Source organism: Amblyomma mixtum, chromosome 2 (genome assembly GCF_055824585.1).
Source record: "Amblyomma mixtum isolate Tamu chromosome 2, ASM5582458v1, whole genome shotgun sequence".
Classification (NCBI taxonomy): domain Eukaryota; kingdom Metazoa; phylum Arthropoda; class Arachnida; order Ixodida; family Ixodidae; genus Amblyomma; species Amblyomma mixtum.
In genome coordinates this window covers 180,656,403-180,675,800 of record NC_143013.1, presented here as the reverse complement: position 1 = coordinate 180,675,800, position 19,398 = coordinate 180,656,403, and the positions used below count along the sequence as shown (strand labels likewise).

Below are 19,398 nucleotides of genomic sequence, written 5' to 3'. Positions count from 1 at the left end.
CAAAAGATAGACATAATCTTTCACCCTGCTACGCTCACCAGCAATGTTGGCCATGCATGAAGCCCATGAAAAAGAGAAATGTCACAATGCCTGCACCACGGGCAATGGTCTGCCTTGTGAATCCACATTAACCTGTTGGTATTTGCATTCAAGATTCATAAAATTGAACTACTTGAACATTAGAGAAGAAAGCTTAGGTTAGAATTTATTTCTCTTATTACATAACAAACTTGGTTTGGATCCCTCATCATACTTAACGCCGGCACCAACCAGACAAACTCGTCAACACCATTCCACTTCTCTAACCCCTATATTCGCTAGAACAGACAAGTTTTCGTTCTTTCCACGCACAATAACAGATTGGAATCAGCTAGTTAAACCATTGTCTCATGAGTTGTAACCAATTATTGCTGTATTGTGTTGTTCTTTTTTTAACTGTTGCGTTTTTTGCTGTTTGATTGACTTGTTCGCCCACCCTGCTTGGACTCAGTGTCCGCAGTATTTTGTAAATAATAATAAAAAAAAATTTAAAAAATGTCTTCAAAATATGCATCATAATGTTGCTGCACCACGCATGCGTAAAAAGGATGGTGCTGTAAAGCTCAGCTTGAAGGACTGCAATGCTTTCGCGGACATCCTTTATTAATGCATGTCGCGTAGCAATGAGGCCAGATGTTTGTTCAGGAACTTTATCCTCTCGTCCTCACTGCGCTTTTCATTCGGGTGTCCCTGCACATATGCACCATAAGCCCCTACAAAGAAAAAAAAATACAAATCAGAAAACCGATTCAAGTCACTGTGATTGAAGGACAAGAAATCTCGAAATGCAGCTGAAAAAGAAAAGTGGCAAAATTCTGTCCTTCGCAAAAAAGCAGATAAACACAAGCCACTGTTAATCACACATTGAATCGGTGGTCTTCAGCACAATGTGCCCTTTGTAAGCATGACAAAATGAAGTTTTGTTCCAATTCTAAATAGCAAGCAGGCTTGCTAGTTAACATATACTGGCTATTCAAAACAATTAATTCTGTTAGGAATGACTGCTGCACAGAAATTAGACATCCTACAGATGGATGCAGAAAGAAGTTAAATTGATGCAATCACTGAAAATGCCAAGAACGCCTGCCTTGAAAGTACAACACTTTTATTATTCACTTCTAAAAAAGACACTTCGGGTCCATCACTGGATTCATATGTGGGGGACGCGATGAAAGGGAACCGTGCCTCTCTCTCTCGCTTGTTTCCTCCTTCCCACTTATGTTGTTCCCTTGGAGCGAAAAATAACCCAGTCTGCACGACATCTCAATGCTGTCCTGACGTCCTTTATTCTGCCTCTTGAATGAACCTAGTGTGCCTATACATACATGCAGTGATAAGATGGCCGAAGCCACTATGGAGCAGCTCGGTGCAACTCACATAGGACAAAGTGTCACGCGTCACCGCACACCATATTTTGCTGTTCCTAGCAGCTATGTTTGAAAAGAAAAACAATGTGTAAAAGAAAACAATCGAGTTATCAGATAGTTTTACCACAGCATGGTCCGCTTCGCAGATGAGTCGCAGACAAAACTATGCCTGCGCAATGGCCGATGTGCGCTCTTCAAGGCGATCAAAGCACGTGCAGATAGCTCAACGCGGGCACGGTTTACGGTAGCAGTATGCGAATCGCCTCCACGTAACAAAGAGGGTTCAGCTTAAGTTAAGAACAATGCAGCGAGCTATGGAAAGGAAAATGATAGGTGTAACCTTAAGAGATCGGAAGAGGGCGGAGTGGGTGAGGGAACAAATGCGGGTTAATGACATCCTTGTTGAAATCAAGAGGAAGAAGTGAGCTTGGGCAGGGCATGTAATGCGAAGGCAAAATAACCGCTGGTCCTTAAGGGTAACGGTGTGGATTCCAAGAGAAAGCAAACGTAGCAGGGGACGGCAGAAAGTTAGGTGGGCGGATGAGATTAAGAAGTTTGCGGGGATACAGTGGCGGCTACTAGCAAAGGACAGGGTTAAATGGAGAGAGACATGGGAGAGGCCTTTGCCCTGCAGTGGGTGTAGTCAGGCTGATGATGATGATGCGAATCGCACTACGCTAAAACTATTTAAAATGTTACCCTGCAGCTATGAACAAGTAATCTAGCATCAATCAGATGAATGCGGCAGTATACTAAAGCGGCGGCGTGAAGTGCCGCCGCTGCACCAGTACAGTCACTTTCTCGAGAGTTCCAATTTTAGCGTCGCATGCGAGGCACCTGTATGACTTTGCGCGCATCGTGCACTGTTCTTACTGTTCTCACTCAACATGACGATGCAAAACTGAAGTTGCGTGCAGTTGACTATGCCGAGCAATGACATGGAATTCATGGCCGGCACCAATTGTGAATGTTTGTGCCATGCGCATACCCAGCGTACCCTCCCCGCCGCAGGATGACCAGAGTAAATCCCTGCGTGCTGCAGGCCTATTTCGCTCCTGTTTTCATGACTCTGGGAAGCAACGGGCACCAGGCCAGCATACATATGTTCACGAGGGATAAAACGCAGCTCCCGAGAATTTTGTTCCCATGGAAATACGGAGTTCCGGTGCAGGCCTGGCGCAGACTTCTTGTAATTTGGCATAATGTAGCAGCATGTAGCAGGCTATGCCTTTTGGCACAGTTTGGCGCAGCAATCACATCACTGTGCATGTGAACATATGCCATATTCTGTGCTCATGGCGAAAACATCCAAGTTCACACATAGTAGTTGCCTGAGTCCCCATTTTTTTTGTTTATACACAGCGGGTGCCATAATGTAGTGCTGAAAGGCTACTAGTAAATTAAAAATAGCAAAAGAGACTGATAACACTGTTTTAAAGAACAAAGCAGGAAGGCAATTACGTTACCATTCAAGATTTCAGCGACGGAAAAAAGAACTTGACATGGTTTAGCTGAAAGCTTGACATATTCAAGCCTTTACAATTCGTTGAATCACATTGAGATTTCATTTAAGCAATGTAAGCCTACTCACTCCGCACTGCTTTGAGCTTTTCGGGCGTCAGTGCTGGCTTTGCCTGGGCCCCGTCTTTCAGCTTGTATTGGCAAGCTCTTCCAGTAACGCTCCTGTTCTTCAGCGTCACTGAATCCCAGAAGTAGCGCATGATTTCTCGGGCAAACTGGGAGTCTGTACTTGCCGCGCACATCCATTTCCATCTCTCAGCGTCTATGAAAAAGTTATCGCCAATGTGGACCTAACAAAAGAAGCAAAACATTTTAGTGAACTCAATTGAAAACTCCAACTCAGTGAATGTACTCAGTTCTAACTGAGCGCTGTGAGAAAAGAGGAGGTTAGAGAGAGCATCATTTTCTTATCTTTATTCGAGAAATCTGCCAAGCTTCTTGTTCACACTACTGCCCAAGACAGCTACGTTTTGCTGACTGATAAAAGCAGCCACTGCCACTAACCTCAGAACCACCATTCAACTGTAGTCTGTCATGGGCAGAGCAGGCAGCATAAAGTTAGCAGCGCTTTACCAAGTCACAAATGAGAATGCTTTAATAGCGTTGCATTAGGTGCACAGTGCTCGCCTACACATCACACTTTTTTTCTTGACCTTCCATTTTGCTGAAGAAAAAAAGGGCAATGCTAAAGCTGTTGTCAAATGCACCAGTGTCGGCCATTTACACGCTCTAAAAACATTTCAGTTCCCACCTGAGCATGTGAGGGGGGACATAGGTTTCGAGAGCCAAAAATTTGCGAAAATAACATTTTCGTCATATTTCGACTCGCGAAGTCCAAGGCAGGAAAAAAAAGCCGGTCCACACACCTTTCCCAAAAATGTGGAGAAAGGGCAGACAGGACGGGAGGCGAGGGTGGGGATAATAGGTGGAGAGGGACACCTTCAATCTTACCAACAAAGAAACATCTAGGAGCTTCTTTTGTTGGGCTCTGCCCTGCCCTCCAAATGCTCAGATGTGGGCTGCACCAGCATAGCAAAAATTGCATGCAAGCTTCCACTGCCTACTAGGCACAGTTCCAATTGGTAGCGCCTTATCTCAGTACTGGGTGGGTGAAACAGGCGAGCGAAATGAGTTTTCATCTCATCTCTTTATTTTGAATTTTCAAAGTAATAACTCATTTGCATGCTTTGATTTGAATAATTCTTTTTACACGGTTCTCTGGAACGCATGCTGATTCAATTTAATGTGATTAATAGGCACCGAAGAAAACATCGCAGCGGCCTTTTAAAACCAGTCCCCCCCCCCTTTTTTTAATTAAGGCACATTTTTAAATTTAAGCTTCTTGTATACCTCGTGAACTACACTGACATTTGACATTATAGCCATTATTTGGCTTTTCAAAGAATGTCAATTATAAAGTATTTAGTTGTTGGGAAATACCAGCTGTTTTTCATCTATTGAGATGTCTTAAACATTAATAAAAAGGAGAAAATATGCAACTAAAATTTGGTGTCTATTCAGGATTATCATCACCCAGACAAATATAAGTGAAAAGCAGTTTGTTGTAAAGTGTAAAATTGAGCTTGCCTTTCCATCCACAGCCACGAAGAGTGGAGCCTTTGAAATGGTGTCGCCTCCAGCAGCTGCTGGCTGGAGTGTCTGCAATTTATTACACATTTTAGTAGAAATCAAAGCCGCATATCCTCTTTCAATGCTTACAAACAGGAAGAAAATTTGCCAACATGACCAGCAGCTCACTCTTGAGTCTAGCATGGGCGTACTGAAGTAAACTTTGCACCACAATTAGCATGAAATTACTCATTAGCCTTCAGGTCAAAAGAATGCAGTGAGCGCATCAGCGACAATTTGAGCATATGGATGGGAGTGCATGCAACAAGTTGCGGACAAAAGAAACGGGTGTGCCAAAGAGGGCGTTACATAAGCAGAGGAGTTACCAAGGGTTGAGGTCTTAGGGCTCGAGACCTCTAACCAAAATAAAGTTCACAATATGGCCTCTTCATGTCTACTCGGAGCAGCACTAATTATGATCGCCAGTCAGCCTCCACAGCTGCTGTTAAACTAAAATAAGAGGCAGCGAAATAAGGGCAAGAGTCCTACTTCTTATGAAGCCAGAGGAGAGAAGAAACAGTGAAAGCTTCATTTAAGCAAGCAAGAAGGCTACACGTAACTATGGGAGAGGGGAAATGACAAAACATGCAAGCAGCAATGACGAGCGTCACACACAAGAACGCGCACCGACTGCATTATCGTTACACGTGGGTGCATGAGCCATGAAAGCATTTCTGATAGTAAAATCTACATATACACTACACACAGTGACAGCAACTATATTCAATGCCTTCAGGTTTTGATGGCTCTTCTTGGTCCAAGACTACCTGCACTACAGAACACAGGCTAAAAAAAAAGAGAAAATCCAGAATTCAGCAGCCGAAGTGGTATAATAAAAGCTTCATTTGCACAGCATGACAGGCAGGTTCCATCCTGCTGTGGTCCGGTTTCTCCTGCTACTTCCTCCATCGCTTTGAAAGAACAGCAATCATCATCGGCACCAAAGCTGCATGCAGCTATTCATATGTGTAAAAAGGGACTAGCAGGCAGCTCCTGCGTGTGCTTCGAAACTAAGGTATTCCTCTCATCTACAAGCCATTTTCAATGCTCGGGCACTGACTCCTATGTTTCAAAACTTTGTTGCCACGAAAAAAGAATTGAACTGGTTGTTTATCAGGAGACCTAATGACTTCATGATTTGAACAGCGCGAACTACAAGGGACAAGAAAAGAAGGGACACAGGACGAGCGCTGACTCGCAACTAAAAGGTTTATTCACTGAAACCTTCTTATATGAAGAAACAATCAACGGGAAAAAACAACATAAAAAAACTAAAAACCATGAAACGCAACATTCGTCAGGTGCTCCCGAGAAAATTCATCTCCCTATCGCAGAGGAAAACAGATGGTTTGCTGACGCAATTCAGTTGATCCCCTGCGATGTGAAAAGCCTCGACAACTTCTCGTGTCGTCAGATCACTGTGGGTGTATAGTACACGTGTTTGATTGAATATTGCAGTGCATTTTTTCTTTTTCATGACTTTACATTCTAGACAATGTTTGATCAAATGTGAAAGGTCATCACCGTTGTTTAAGTTGTTCCTGTGCTCTTGCAGGCGCTTGTTAAGGCAACGCCCTGTCTGACCAATGTAACGCGATCCACAGGAAAGAGGCACACTGTATACAACACATGTTTTACAGGCCACAAACTTATCCCTGTGCGCAACGCCACATCCTTCTTTTTTCTTCTTGGCCTCTTTCTTTCAATGGCAGGGCATATCTGTTTGAGCTTGACGGGGGCTGAAAGGAACACGCCAACTTTGTACCTACTTGCTACGTTCTTTAGTCCGTGGGAGACGCGGTGAACATATGGCAAAACGGCAAATTTCTTCTTTTCAGGCTGGACGTCTGTCGTAAGCGGAGTGGCCTGACGCTTTAATGACTGAATTAAACGAGAACACGCCCCTGCTATCATCTGGTCTTGATATCCAGCAAACTTAACCCTAGACAACTGGGTCTGGAAGCTATCTTGAATGGCGTGATGACAGGATTTGGTCAAAGCACTTCGCAAGCAGGAACTGATTATGCTATTTTTTACCAATTTGGAATGACCGGAGTAAGAATTAAGAAGTGTCTTTGACGACCTCGGGTTATACTTCCAGCAAACATGGTTCTGCTCGAAATGCAGCCGCAGGTCTAAAAACTGCAGTTCGTCGTTAACTGGTGCCTCAAAAGTGAACTGTAACCCCGACCCACACTCCCTGAACACTTTTAGAATGTCAACCATTCGAGCCGGAAAACGCCCACGTTCTACAAAAATAAGATAGTCATCGACATATCTGACGGTCTTGAGATGTAGGCCAGACAGGTTCTTTTCCAGATCCCTGTCAACGTACAACAGAAAAATGTCACTTAAGACAGGGGCCATGTCACAGACCTGTATTATAGCCTTCCACATGACTGCCTGTTAAAGCTTGTGAAAAGGTACATTACAGAAGATAATGACGAAGTGGCGTTCGTAACACAATGCGGGATGTCTGTGGAAAACTTCCTAGAATTGCTACGGTTTTATTTGCATTCCACTTTCATAGGGTGGCAAGGTAAGCTATTTGCGCAGAAATCAGGAGTGTGCATCGGGTCCAGCGTCGCCCCTGTCTTAAGTGACATTTTTCTGTTGTACGTTGACAGGGATCTGGAAAAGAACCTGTCTGGCCTACATCTCAAGACCGTCAGATATGTCGATGACTATCTTATTTTTGTAGAACGTGGGCGTTTTCCGGCTCGAATGGTTGACATTCTAAATGTGTTCAGGGAGTGTGGGTCGGGGTTACAGTTCACTTTTGAGGCACCAGTTAACGACGAACTGCAGTTTTTAGACCTGCGGCTGCATTTCGAGCAGAACCATGTTTGCTGGAAGTATAACCCGAGGTCGTCAAAGACACTTCTTAATTCTCACTCCGGTCATTCCAAATTGGTAAAAAATAGCATAATCAGTTCTTGCTTGCGAAGTGTTTTGACCAAATCCTGTCATCACGCCATTCAAGATAGCTTCCAGACCCAGTTGTCTAGGGTTAAGTTTGCTGGATATCAAGACCAGATGATAGCAGGGGCGTGTTCTCGTTTAATTCAGTCATTAAAGCGTCAGGCCACTCCGCTTACGACAGACGTCCAGCCTGAAAAGAAGAAATTTGCCGTTTTGCCATATGTTCACCGCGTCTCCCACGGACTAAAGAACGTAGCAAGTAGGTACAAAGTTGGCGTGTTCCTTTCAGCCCCCGTCAAGCTCAAACAGATATGCCCTGCCATTGAAAGAAAGAGGCCAAGAAGAAAAAAGAAGGATGTGGCGAAGCATCCAAATATGGGTGTCTTCATTGACAAATTTGTCGAAGCTATTACATCCGTTGGGACGCTTTTGTGGACATGTGGCCAAGAAACTATAAGGTCAACTGTCCACGTGATTTGCTGCACACTGGATGCTCCTGATCGTGCTGCAGTGGCCAACTACGTCCAATTCAACGGAAGGTTTGGTTGCCCATGGTGTGAAACATGCGGAGAAATGGTTCAAGGTATGATTTTCATTGTTTAACTATAATGAGAGGTCTTACTTGCATGATATCATACATCACTGTCTAAACATCAACCATGCAGGCCCCCACTTATCGTGGTACACAAGTGCTTTTATGAAATGCTTTAAGGACAAAAAGACATGTGTATTTGGCAGCAAAACCATAATATGCCGCATCAAGAATTCGCATCGATTTTGTTAAAATCATTAAGGTAACTGTTAGAAATACATGCAAATATTCACACAGCAACATTTTTACTTATGCTATTGATTATATAGCATATCAATAGTCCATATAATTAAACAATAGATTAATGTCTCTTGTTAGCCATAGCCGTTTACAATGATGGCTTGATTTTGTGTCACGGTATGCATATCGCCACCTTTTTTGTTTCAGTTTTTACTTTCAAATTTTCTTATCAAAGTTCGTTCCAGAACTAATTTCAAGTGCATGATTTCAGGTGCTCGGTGTTACCGTGAGGTTACCATAAAGAACCCAAGGACGGCAGCCGGTGTGCTTCAGGATATGGACCGGGCCCTTGAATATGGTGTACATGTGAATGGTCTGAAGGGGCCATCGCCTCTGATCAATTTGAAAAATTTTGACGTCGTCAATGGCCTGGCAGTGGAGTACATGCATTGTGTCTTGCTTGGCGTTGCCAGGCAGATGACAGAGTATTGGCTGGACTCGACGAATTCTCATGAGCCTTTCTACATCGGTGAGTATTCCACTTACCAACCTCAATTCGTGATTGGACGGTATCACAGCATCATTTGTTTTATTTCTTTTCAAGCTATTTTCATGATACTACGGTATCGCAGTGTACACACAGTTTTACGGGGGGAGCGACTCTCAGGCTGGTACCTAGCTGTACTGCGACTGGCTTGCCGTTGCCATTCCCCATTAGCACCTTTGTTTCGATGAAAAGAAGCAATGTTATATGCAACGTACAGATCATGTGAAGCCGAGACCTTAAAATGCCACATGCGCATGACACTGTCAGCAGCACGTACTTTGTGTAACAGCACGCTGTAATGTAGTTTTTCCTAATGCAATGGTTCATGCTTAATTATATGGCTTGCTCGTAGGTGCATATTATTCGCTATTTTTTGCAGGCACTCCATCAACCGTAGCCACTTTGGACAAGAGACTTTTGAGTATCCGGCCACCTCACAGCTTCACACGGCTTCCGAGATCCCTGGTTAACCGGTGTTTCTGGAAGGCCAGTGAATGGAAACACTGGCTGCTGTTCTACTGGCTCCCAGTAACGCTTGGAGTTTTGCAGCCACGATTTTGGAAACATGCAGCTCTGTTGATGGAAGGAATCTACTCTTTGCTGATGATGGAGATATCAACAGCACGTCTTCAGCGTGCAGGTAAATTGGACCCATCCCACTTTTCCAAAGGAAGCATGATTACTACATGCTTTTATTTTCATAAAATGCGTGCAGTGAAAGTGAAACAAGGTGCTGAAATTTACCTGTTTCTTAGGTACGCAGATGCGATCTTCAAAGTCTGAAAATTAATTTCGCCGATTGTGCACGAGTCTATGGATGTTCATTGTTCGATTACATTGGCCTTCATGTGCATTAAGACAACAAGAAAATTGAAAGCTTTTTTCATAATTACATAAAGAGCTTAAGTAACTCATTTGAGCAGCTATTTTATATATTTCTTTTGAACACCTTATATGTGACAGAGGACATGAGCATGAATTTGTTTACTTTTATTATTTTATTTACTATAGCTACATCACTTTTCTTTTTCAGAAAATCTGCTGACAGCGTATGTCTCAAAAGCAGAAGAACTGTATGGGGCCCGCTTTATGACAGTCAACCTTCATCAACTTTTGCACCTCACTTCAAGTGTCAAAAATCTCGGACCACTATGGGCTCATTCAGCTTTTCCGTTCGAAAGTGGCAATGGTAAAGTGACAAAAATGGTTAATGCTGCAAAGGGGGGCCCATCTCAAATCATAGAGAGAGTAATCATTAAGCAGGAATTAGAGCTAGCACTCCAGATGCTTTCTATGCCAGAAAAGGTTATGTCTTTCTGCTCTAGCTTGGTGGCCAATGGGACTACCAAAAAAGCTCTTCGGGTTGGTGACGTGTGTCTCTTTGGTGCACCAGTAAAGGGGTCTCTGACGCCACAGGAGCTACATGTGGTGTACAACACTTTGAGTGTGCCGATCAGCATCATAAATGAGTATCACAGAATCAGCTTCGAAGGCACTATAATCAACAGTGAGCAGTACAGAAAGGCAAAAAAAAGCGACTCCTCTGCTGTACTGGCTTCGTATGGGGATTTTTTGCTTGTTCGCCACATCCTGCATGTGCTTGAACCAGATGTTGAACCTTCTGAGACAGTTCTTCTCATTTGTCAGAAGTTAGTTGTGGAGCAGAGCGGTGTAGAATTTCCTCCACACATTAGAGAGTGCGTCCGCTCCCCTGTTACAACGTGTGCTGTGCTCAGGCCCTCAGATATTGCAACGCCGTGTTTGTTCATTGATATGAAGACTGAAGGACGATGTTATGTTTGTACACTGCCGAACATTATTGAGCGTGATTAAGCGAGGAATATGGTTTTAAGGAGTCACAATCGTGAAAACAGCGGAAACTGTACAAAACACGTAAGAATGGGCAAGAATGTGCAAGTTCCTTGTTTTATGTGATGTCATTTCATCCATATTAACCTCGTTTTATTTTGTTGTTTACTTGTATCCGCTGTTTGACTTGCTCTGCAGAGAATCCAGCAGTAAATCCTTGTCACTGCTTTAATTAACAGTATATTGTAATTAGCCCAAACTGCATATATGGAGTCTTGCTTGATGTGTTGATGGGGCTCCTCTAGCTACCTGTCAAGGTTCTAGAGGACAGTGCTGCTCAGTGAGAGATGCACTATTGTAAGCCATCGTACGACGCAATTTCTCATCGGCGCCTACCCCCGTCGAGACGGCGGCAGTCGTCCCCTCGACTCAAGAGGCTCACGTGAATCTGGCTCGGTGCGCCGGTCGGTCCAGAGTGCACACCGCATCGCCTGCCTCGAGTGGCGCTCACGTGAATGTGGCTCGGTGCGTTGGTCGGTCCTCCTGCCTATCCTCTTCCATTTCATCCCGGCGCCGTCAGGACGCCGTTTGTGTTTGTGATGCTTTGTGTTTTCGCGAGTGCAGCGCGTCGACTCATCAGCGTCGGCGGCAAGAAGCGCAGCGAGAGTGTGTGGTGCGCGAGCGATCTGAGCGGACGTGCGTGTAAGACAGTGCGAACCCTTTTGAAGTGCGCGAACTTGAATTGTAACCACAATATATCCGTTTTTATTCCCCAAAAATTGTGTGTGCGTGGGTATTCTTACCCGCTCCCCCTTCCCTTTTTCGGTCATCACTAACATATCAGAAGTGGGATCAAAGCCAACAAGAACCGGAGAAGAGTGCGAATTCAGTGACTTGGGCGTGTGCACAGAGCGAATCATGAGCGATACACCTGGAGAAGGAGTGGACACCAGCGACGCCCAGGATGGCGCTAGGGCGAGCGAGAGCGTTACTGTGACGGAGCTGCTGAGCGCAATGCGTGAAAAGGACCGGCTTCTGACAAGCCTATTGGAGCGACTCGTCCTTCCATCAGGAACTCTAAGCGCGGCAACACCCAGCTATCATATGATGCATGACCTGAGTAAGAACATCGCGGACTTCGAGGGAGGTGGAGACGCAGCATCGGCTAAGGAGTGGCTCAAAAACATCCAAATGACGGCGACCTTGCACCGCTGGCCAGAAGAGTTTCGGTTAGAAACGGCCAAATGCCACCTCGTTGGACCTGCCAAGGACTGGCTGCGTTCACGCGTCGAGGTGTCCACGTCTTGGGAAAGTTTCTCATACCACTTCCGCCGCACCTTCTGTGGACAGACCCGAGCGGCAGAAAGGTGGAGAAAGAGATGCAGGAGCGCGTGCAGCAGCGCAACGAGAGCACGACGACATACTTCCACTCGAAGGTTCGCCTCTGTCGGGAGGCAAATCTCGACTTCTGCGACACCCGTGAGCAAGTGTTGACTGGCTTACGTTGAAGGCAACTTTGTAAGATGCTACTAGGACGCACCCACGAAGACGACGACGATCTCCTCCACGACATCATGGAGTTTGAGCGCATTGATCGTGAGCGGGAGCAGAGATTCGGCAGTACGCACAAGAAGAGGCCTTTCGGCGCGACCACCACGAGTAGCCCAACAAGACTTCCTGCACGGAAGAGCACCTACCAGTGGCCGAGCAAGGACTGGAGACCACCCCTGATGAACGATAAAGGCGAGATGAAGTGCTACAACTGCGGCCTATTCGGGCACATCTCCCGCGACTGTCCAGATGCGATGTTTACGTTGCGGAAAAAGCGGGCACACTCAGCGTCACTGTTCTGAAAAAACTAAAAGCAACGAGACCAATGCAGTTACTGACTCCGAAGAGGAGAAAATCGTTCCGGGAGCTCTACTCAAGCAAGTGACATGGAATGGGACCACGGAACTCGTCGGCATGATTGCTAACGGGAGCTCCGGGTGCCTCTTGCGCGCGTCGGCGGTGGCACGCTGCGGCGCAGTGCTGACAAAAGATTCCACAGCGCTCTACGGTTTCGGCAGCCAAGGCACCCCGTCCGCAAGAGCGATTGGAAAGTGTTACGCCGACCTGCAAATCGACGGCGTCACAGGCAAGAACATTCCAATTTTTGTTGTCCCGGACGATGCTTTGTCACTCGATTTAATCGTGGGCAGAACTGCCATACATAGCTTACGGAAGGCTTGGTGGTTGCCTCCGCTTTTGGCGTCAGCAAGAATGCCCATTCTGCCATTTAGAGCCGGTGAATGAGTCGAAATTGCGTGTGCAGACTACTGACAAGAGTGTCCTGCACCCTAACACAATCAACTGGATCTCACTGTCGATGGCATCTGACCTTTCCGGGCCGGTTTTGCATGGTACCTTTGGGAACGAAAATCTTCTTGAAATGAAAGATGGGGAAATCACCGTGCCGGTTTTTACGAGCGGAGACCAAGAAGTGGTTATCAGAAAAGGACAGCCATTCGGGCGCGTAACAGAGGATGTTGTTGGTGTACCTGAAGAGCTTGATCGCCGAGTGGACGAGCCAGAGATTCTCTGTGTGAGAGCAGATCGCCAACCAATTGAGGAGCAACAGGTGGAGGTGGGGCCCTCAGTGACCACAGAGCAGAAGGGTGAGCTTCTTTGCCTCCTAAACGAGTATCGGGAGTGTTTCGCCAACAATTTGAGCGAGCTTGGATGCACGGCCGTCCTGAAAATGGACTCCCTGCTTGAAGACAGGTTTGAAGTGTGTATTACATGTGACCTCGCCGATCAAGTAAATGTTCTTCAGAGAGGAGATGAAGAACTGCGAGAACTTATAACCGTTCTGGAGAAGCCTGGGAGCGCACGTACCAAAGAAGAGAAGGCGAAAGTAAAAGACTACAGCCTTAGAGAAGGCAGGCTAGTGAGAGAACTCGAACAAGACGGAAGAACAGTGTTCTAGTTCGTACTACCCAAGTGCACGAGAAAGGCATTTGTGGTACAGTCTCATGGTTTGATGGGACATTTCGCAGTCGACAAGACAGTCTCCAAACTTCAAGAGAACTTTTGGTTCCCGTGAATGAGGAATTACATCCGGAAGCATATTTCTCAATGTTTCCAGTGTATTTACAACAAAGCGCATGCCGGCAGATGAGCTGGTCTTCTACATCCGATCCCACCAGGTAAACGACCGTTCGAGGCAATACACATGGATCACATGGGGCCGTTCGTCCCAAGCAAGAAGCGCAACCAGTATCTACTTGTATTCATTGACAACCTCACAAGATTCGTGAGACTCATCGCTACACGCGACACTTCAACGAAGCACGTGCTCCGTGCACTGGAAGAGTTCGTCCTTGAAAGGGGCCTTCCATGAACTATTATTACCGATAGAGGCAGTTGTTTCACATCGCGCGCCTTCGAAGAATTTTGCACTGCGCGATCCATACACCATGTGCTCAACTCGACACGCCACCCACAGGCAAACGGCCTCGTGGAGAGAGTGAATAGAACCATTCTGCCGGTCCTTACGACTTCAATGGACGACCCAAGCCAGCGCGACTGGGACGCAAACCTTGGCAAGGCAGAGCGCGACATCAATAATTCCGTTAACAAGACATCTGGGAAAACACCGTTCGAGATGCTGTACAGATACCAGCCGAACTTTTACGGCGCCGCGCTGAAAAGAATTGTGAGCAGCGACGACTCCCGGTCCGGGAATCTCAAAGAAATGCGAACTCGTGCTCGGCAGCGCATTCTCGCCGAACAGAAGAAGGGCAAGACAGCCTACGACCACAGACACTTCCCAGCGCGTCTCTTCAGTGCCGGCGACATCGTATTCATGACCAGAGCGCCTGATCAGACAGGGAAGCCGACGAAGGCTCAGCCGAACTACAGAGGGCCTTTGTTGGTCACTCAGGTCTTACCGTCAGACACGTATAGGGTGACCGAGCTTGATCAGGGCAAGAGCACCCGTTTTGCGACCACAGCTCACATTTCGCAGCTAAAAGGCTGGACGTCGACAACATCTCAAGATTGTCTCGAAGACGATGAGTTGTCAGCTGAGGAAGAAGAGAATGGGACTGAGGCGGACAGTATACCGCTTCCGAGGCGTTCAACACGCAAGCGAGCGGTGAAGAGATAAACAGCATTTTACGAATCGTTTGAGCATGCAGGCAACTTCTGCTGACTGATGTTCCCGTCAGTTAAATATTTTTTACGTGTGCGTACTGTTTCTGTTCGTTCTAAGCTTTTATTCGTTGGTTTTAACGAGGACGTTAAATTCTGTCAGGATGTCCGAATGTAAGCGATCATACGACGCAATTTCTCATCGGCGCCTACTCCCGTCGAGACGGCGGCAGTCGTCCCCTCGACTCAAGAGGCTCACGTGAATCTGGCTCAGTGCGCCGGTCGGTCCAGAGTGCACACCGCATCGCCTGCCTCGAGTGGCGCTCACGTGAATGTGGCTCGGTGCGTTGGTCGGTCCGGAGTGCATACCGCATCTCCTGCCTATCCTCTTCCATTTCATCCCGGTGCCGTCAGGACGCCGTTTGTGTTTGTGATGCTTTATGTTTTCGCGAGTGCGGCGCGTCGACTCATCAGCGTCGGCGGCAAAAAGCGCAGCGAGAGTGTGTGGTGCGCGAGCGATCTGAGCGGACGTGCGTGCAAGACAGTGCGAACCCTTTTGAAGTGCGCGAACTTGAATTGTAACCACAATATATTATCCGTTTTTATTCCCCAAAAATTGTGTGTGCGTGGGTATTCTTACCCGCTCCCCCTTCCCTTTTTCGGTCATCACTAACACTATCATGAATGTTTTCTTATTTTGGTTTGTTTTGTTGTAGCATTGATAACAGCTAGGTTGATTTTTAAGGCGGAAGCCTTTAATGCCTCATCGCTGTAAGGAGGAGTTGTTGACAGAAATGTCACGCTTTTCAATTGGTCGAAGTGGTCATGACGTCACAGAGCGCGAATTTCAAACGGGGCTAATTGTACTTTGGCTAGTAACCATGCAACCAATTAAAGGGATGGTATAGTGATGCTCCAAGTAAGAGGGTCTGAGTTCAGTTAATTAACCAATTAGCCTAATTAACATTTCTAGTCAGGCCAGAAAGATAAATAAAACCAAGTAGGAAATTGACCGAGTTGGGGAATCGAACCAGAGTCTCCGCAGCGCAAGACGAGCACGCTAACCACTCCGCCATGCCAGTTCGATGGTTTGGAATGAACAAAGGCACGTCTAGTGAATAAGGTGTCCTCGTTCACTCCCATCTTCCTGCCTTCCTTTAGGCTAGGTTAAGGTGTCCGAGATATTCCAGACAAATACATTTCCTTTTTTTCAAAGACTAATTTACCGACAAGCAAGGGGTAGAGCCGAATGGGCGATGGCATTCTGTGGATTCCCTGGCAACGTTGCAAGACGCTGACGTGTTCCACTATTGGAGGCGAAGCTTACATCTTAACCACACATCAGTGACACAAGTAGCAACACCGCGCTTAAGGGTTTCGCCTCGCCGCACTTTAGTAGGTCAACAAAGTGCACCCTTAATTTTTTTGTCCCTCTGCAGTGCTGTGGGGTATATCTGCTTCTTGATGTTATCATTGTTATTTTATGTATTGTCTTCTGTAAATAATATTTGATGTGTTTCTCTTATATGTAAGTAAACAAATTTTCTACTGTTACCATGTATGTGATTTTTTAAGACGTAATAAACACACATTTTCCGCATATCTTTTCATGATTAATAAGACGGAGTCAATGCAATACTTTATGATCACTTGCCATATTTGACTGATTAACTGATTATAATTTTCAACTTTATATATTTATTCAGTGTCTTTAGCAAACTTGAATGAAATTGTTGTGAAATTTTGCCTGTGAAATTATACATTCAACAGATTAAGGACGAACAAACTATAGGTACGAATTTAGTGGTGTTGCATATAGCCACGCAGTTTGGTTACCTTAACATCAGCTGCACAAGTGATCGATCGATGCATTCTATTTTTTCATGCCCAGTGCGATTATTAGACGTTTTTGTAACTGCACACCCAGGCCTTCCGAGTGACAAGTGAGATCCTCTACGGTCTTTGTGGATGAGGCCTATATGATAGCCTTCAATAAAAGGCAATGTATGACGCCAGTGCGATTTTACGCCAGCTGTATGACGTCTTTACGACGCTGCGTACGAGCCCTACAAGGTTCAGTCTGCTGTACGAGACCGTGTATGACGGCTACAAGTTTTAACGCGATAATTGAACGAGATCTCTAAGATGTCTCGTTCATATGTACGAGACGTGGTGCATAAGAACGAGACAACGTAGAGATGTTGTACAGTTGTACGAGGCATCATAAAAGCTTTACGAGACATCATAGAATTCTTGTACAAATCGCCCCATCTCGTAGATATCTCATTCATAACACATACAACTCCTAGAATTCTCGTTCATTTCTCATACATTTTTTCAGTAGGGTGGCGCCGCGCATGAGTTTGACAGTAACTTGTGAAGAGCAACCTGAGTCTAACATGCACTACAGGTGGGTATATTAGAAACAGACACCTAACGCAGCAGTGCCGCATCGCTTGACCGCTGCACCATTCAGCCAGCAGTTGTATGAGGACTCCTCGCGATCCATTAATTTAAAGTCTAGAAAGCGCCATTCTGCATTTACGGGCATGCCAGCGACCCATTGACGCTATCACGTGAGACCCTTAAGGGGGTCGCGACACCATTTTTCAAACGATTGCATTTTGTTCAAATGCATTCTGGAACAACTGGGAAAAATATGAATTCATTTGTTCCTGAGAGTAATTTGCAATCGAATTTTAAAAGTTTTCCTTAAATATGTGACAGTCAGGCAAAACGTGCGTGCTTGCAATTCATGACTACATAAACTGACTGTCACGTGCTTGCTCGCGACTGAACAACTGAACACTGCGCAATGGGCATCGTGAGCGTAGGGGAGTGGGTTTTTTGTTGTTGGGGCTAGAGCTGTGGAGGGGTGAAGGAAGGAAGCCACAACATGGTGACAAAGGCAGCAAAGGCCCGTGTCCTACCCTGTTCTCTTTAGCTCCTGCCCGATCTTTGAGGCTTCACTGCTGGGCTCAAGTAGGCGCGTACTCTGCTCCGCACCGATCGTTCGTGCGGCAGTTTTGTAGCAGACGACCGCCCTGTCGGTTTATGAAGTGACTTAGGCTGCTTCAATATGACAGTCGCTGCCACAGGGAGGGGTTGAGAGCGACAGCTTCTATTTGCAATTTCTAGCATAAATGCGCTTGTGGGGCCCTAATTCTTTTTGAAGAACGCATGTCAAAGTCTTGGCTAGTACCTGCAGCATTAAGGAACGATTTGTGGGCAGACAAATTTGTTGGAAACGATTTGTTGGCAGACCCCTTTGGCAGATATTAAGTGTGTCTCCAACTTTTACAACGGTGACTGGGCATTTAGAGTAAATATCAACGGCGACAAATTTGAATAACCGATTATCTGGCCACATGATTTTATACCATGCAGCTAGCTAAATTAGTGCAGTACGGTTATAGCGGGGGTGTAGGATAAACGCGAAGGTATTCTCAAAGCGAGCACGCTCGGAGTAAACTTTAAACACGTTCTCCACAGCCATGTGCTTGAATCTGTGCTCTGTCTTGTGCTTTAAAAATAGTAAACATTTACCTTGCATGGTATTGTTCGAACATAACGGAATATATTTTCAGTCTGCTATCCGCTCAGTTTCTCAAACCATGTTTTCCGCATCTCCAAGATACGTCAATACTCTCGTTTCTCGTCAGGACTCCTTACACGTTTTGCGTTCGATTTCCCGTATGACAATAGCGCCAGGCGGCCTCAACGAGGGCAATGTTTCTTCAGCAAACATTGAAGGGGCTACGCTAAAAAGGTGGCACCAACTCTTTCCCCATTCTTGACTACCAAACTCCCACCTATGTTCCATTCAAACTTGTCCGAACTTCTCATCTGGCATGTTTTCTTCATGCATATACGATATAAATTCCATCGAACCAACCAACCGTCCTTTCTGAAGGGCGCTCTTTGTTTTTCTTTAGCGACACGCTGCAGCCCACATAAGACAACGCCGGTACACAACGCAGTTCGCAGAAGGCAGAGCTGTGAACGTCGGTTATCGCAGAAAGCGGTCCGAGCAAGACATGCTTCGCGTGTTTTGATGTCTCTGCAAGAAACTTCTAGTTTTAACAAATTGCGACACGAAACATTCGCTAGTATTACGTCACAAACGAAGGGCGTACGCTGACGAGGAATGAGCCTTTGAAATTGCTGGATCAGTCATCATATAACCTGCACAATTTTTTAATTGAGTCAGGGTTCGGAAACCAGCTGCTTTCATATTGGAGAAGATGTTATCAAAGTTCTATGTTCTTTAGCAGCGGAGGCTCACTGTCTTTTCCGTTCAGCTGCTGATCCCAAGGTCTCGGGTTCAGTCGTGGCCACTGCAGTCGTACTTGAATTATGGCGAAATAAAAAAAAACACCGATATGCATGCAATAACAGCGCAATGCAAAGAGCTCCAGGTGGAAAAATAATCGGGTGCCCACCAGTACGGCATCTCCGAAAGCTTATGTGTTGCTTCGCAAGTTAGATGCCACATTTTAGAATTTAAAAAAAGTATTTCAACTGGCTCCTTGATTGAAGCTTCACCCCTCGCGCTTAAGAGAGAGACATGCTGGTACGCTGTCTTGATTGGGTGGTTGTGAGGGCGGTTCTAATTTGCAGCTCCTCGCACTCACAAGTTCGAATAGTCAATAGCTCTG

At 45.8% G+C, this 19,398-nt stretch overlaps 1 pseudogene; it reads left to right on the top strand.

Annotated features, from left to right (window-relative positions):
* Positions 1-10,583: 10,583 nt before the first annotated feature.
* On the top strand, positions 10,584-12,901 carry LOC149361740 (uncharacterized; annotated as a pseudogene).
* The last annotated feature ends 6,497 nt before the right edge of the window (positions 12,902-19,398 follow it).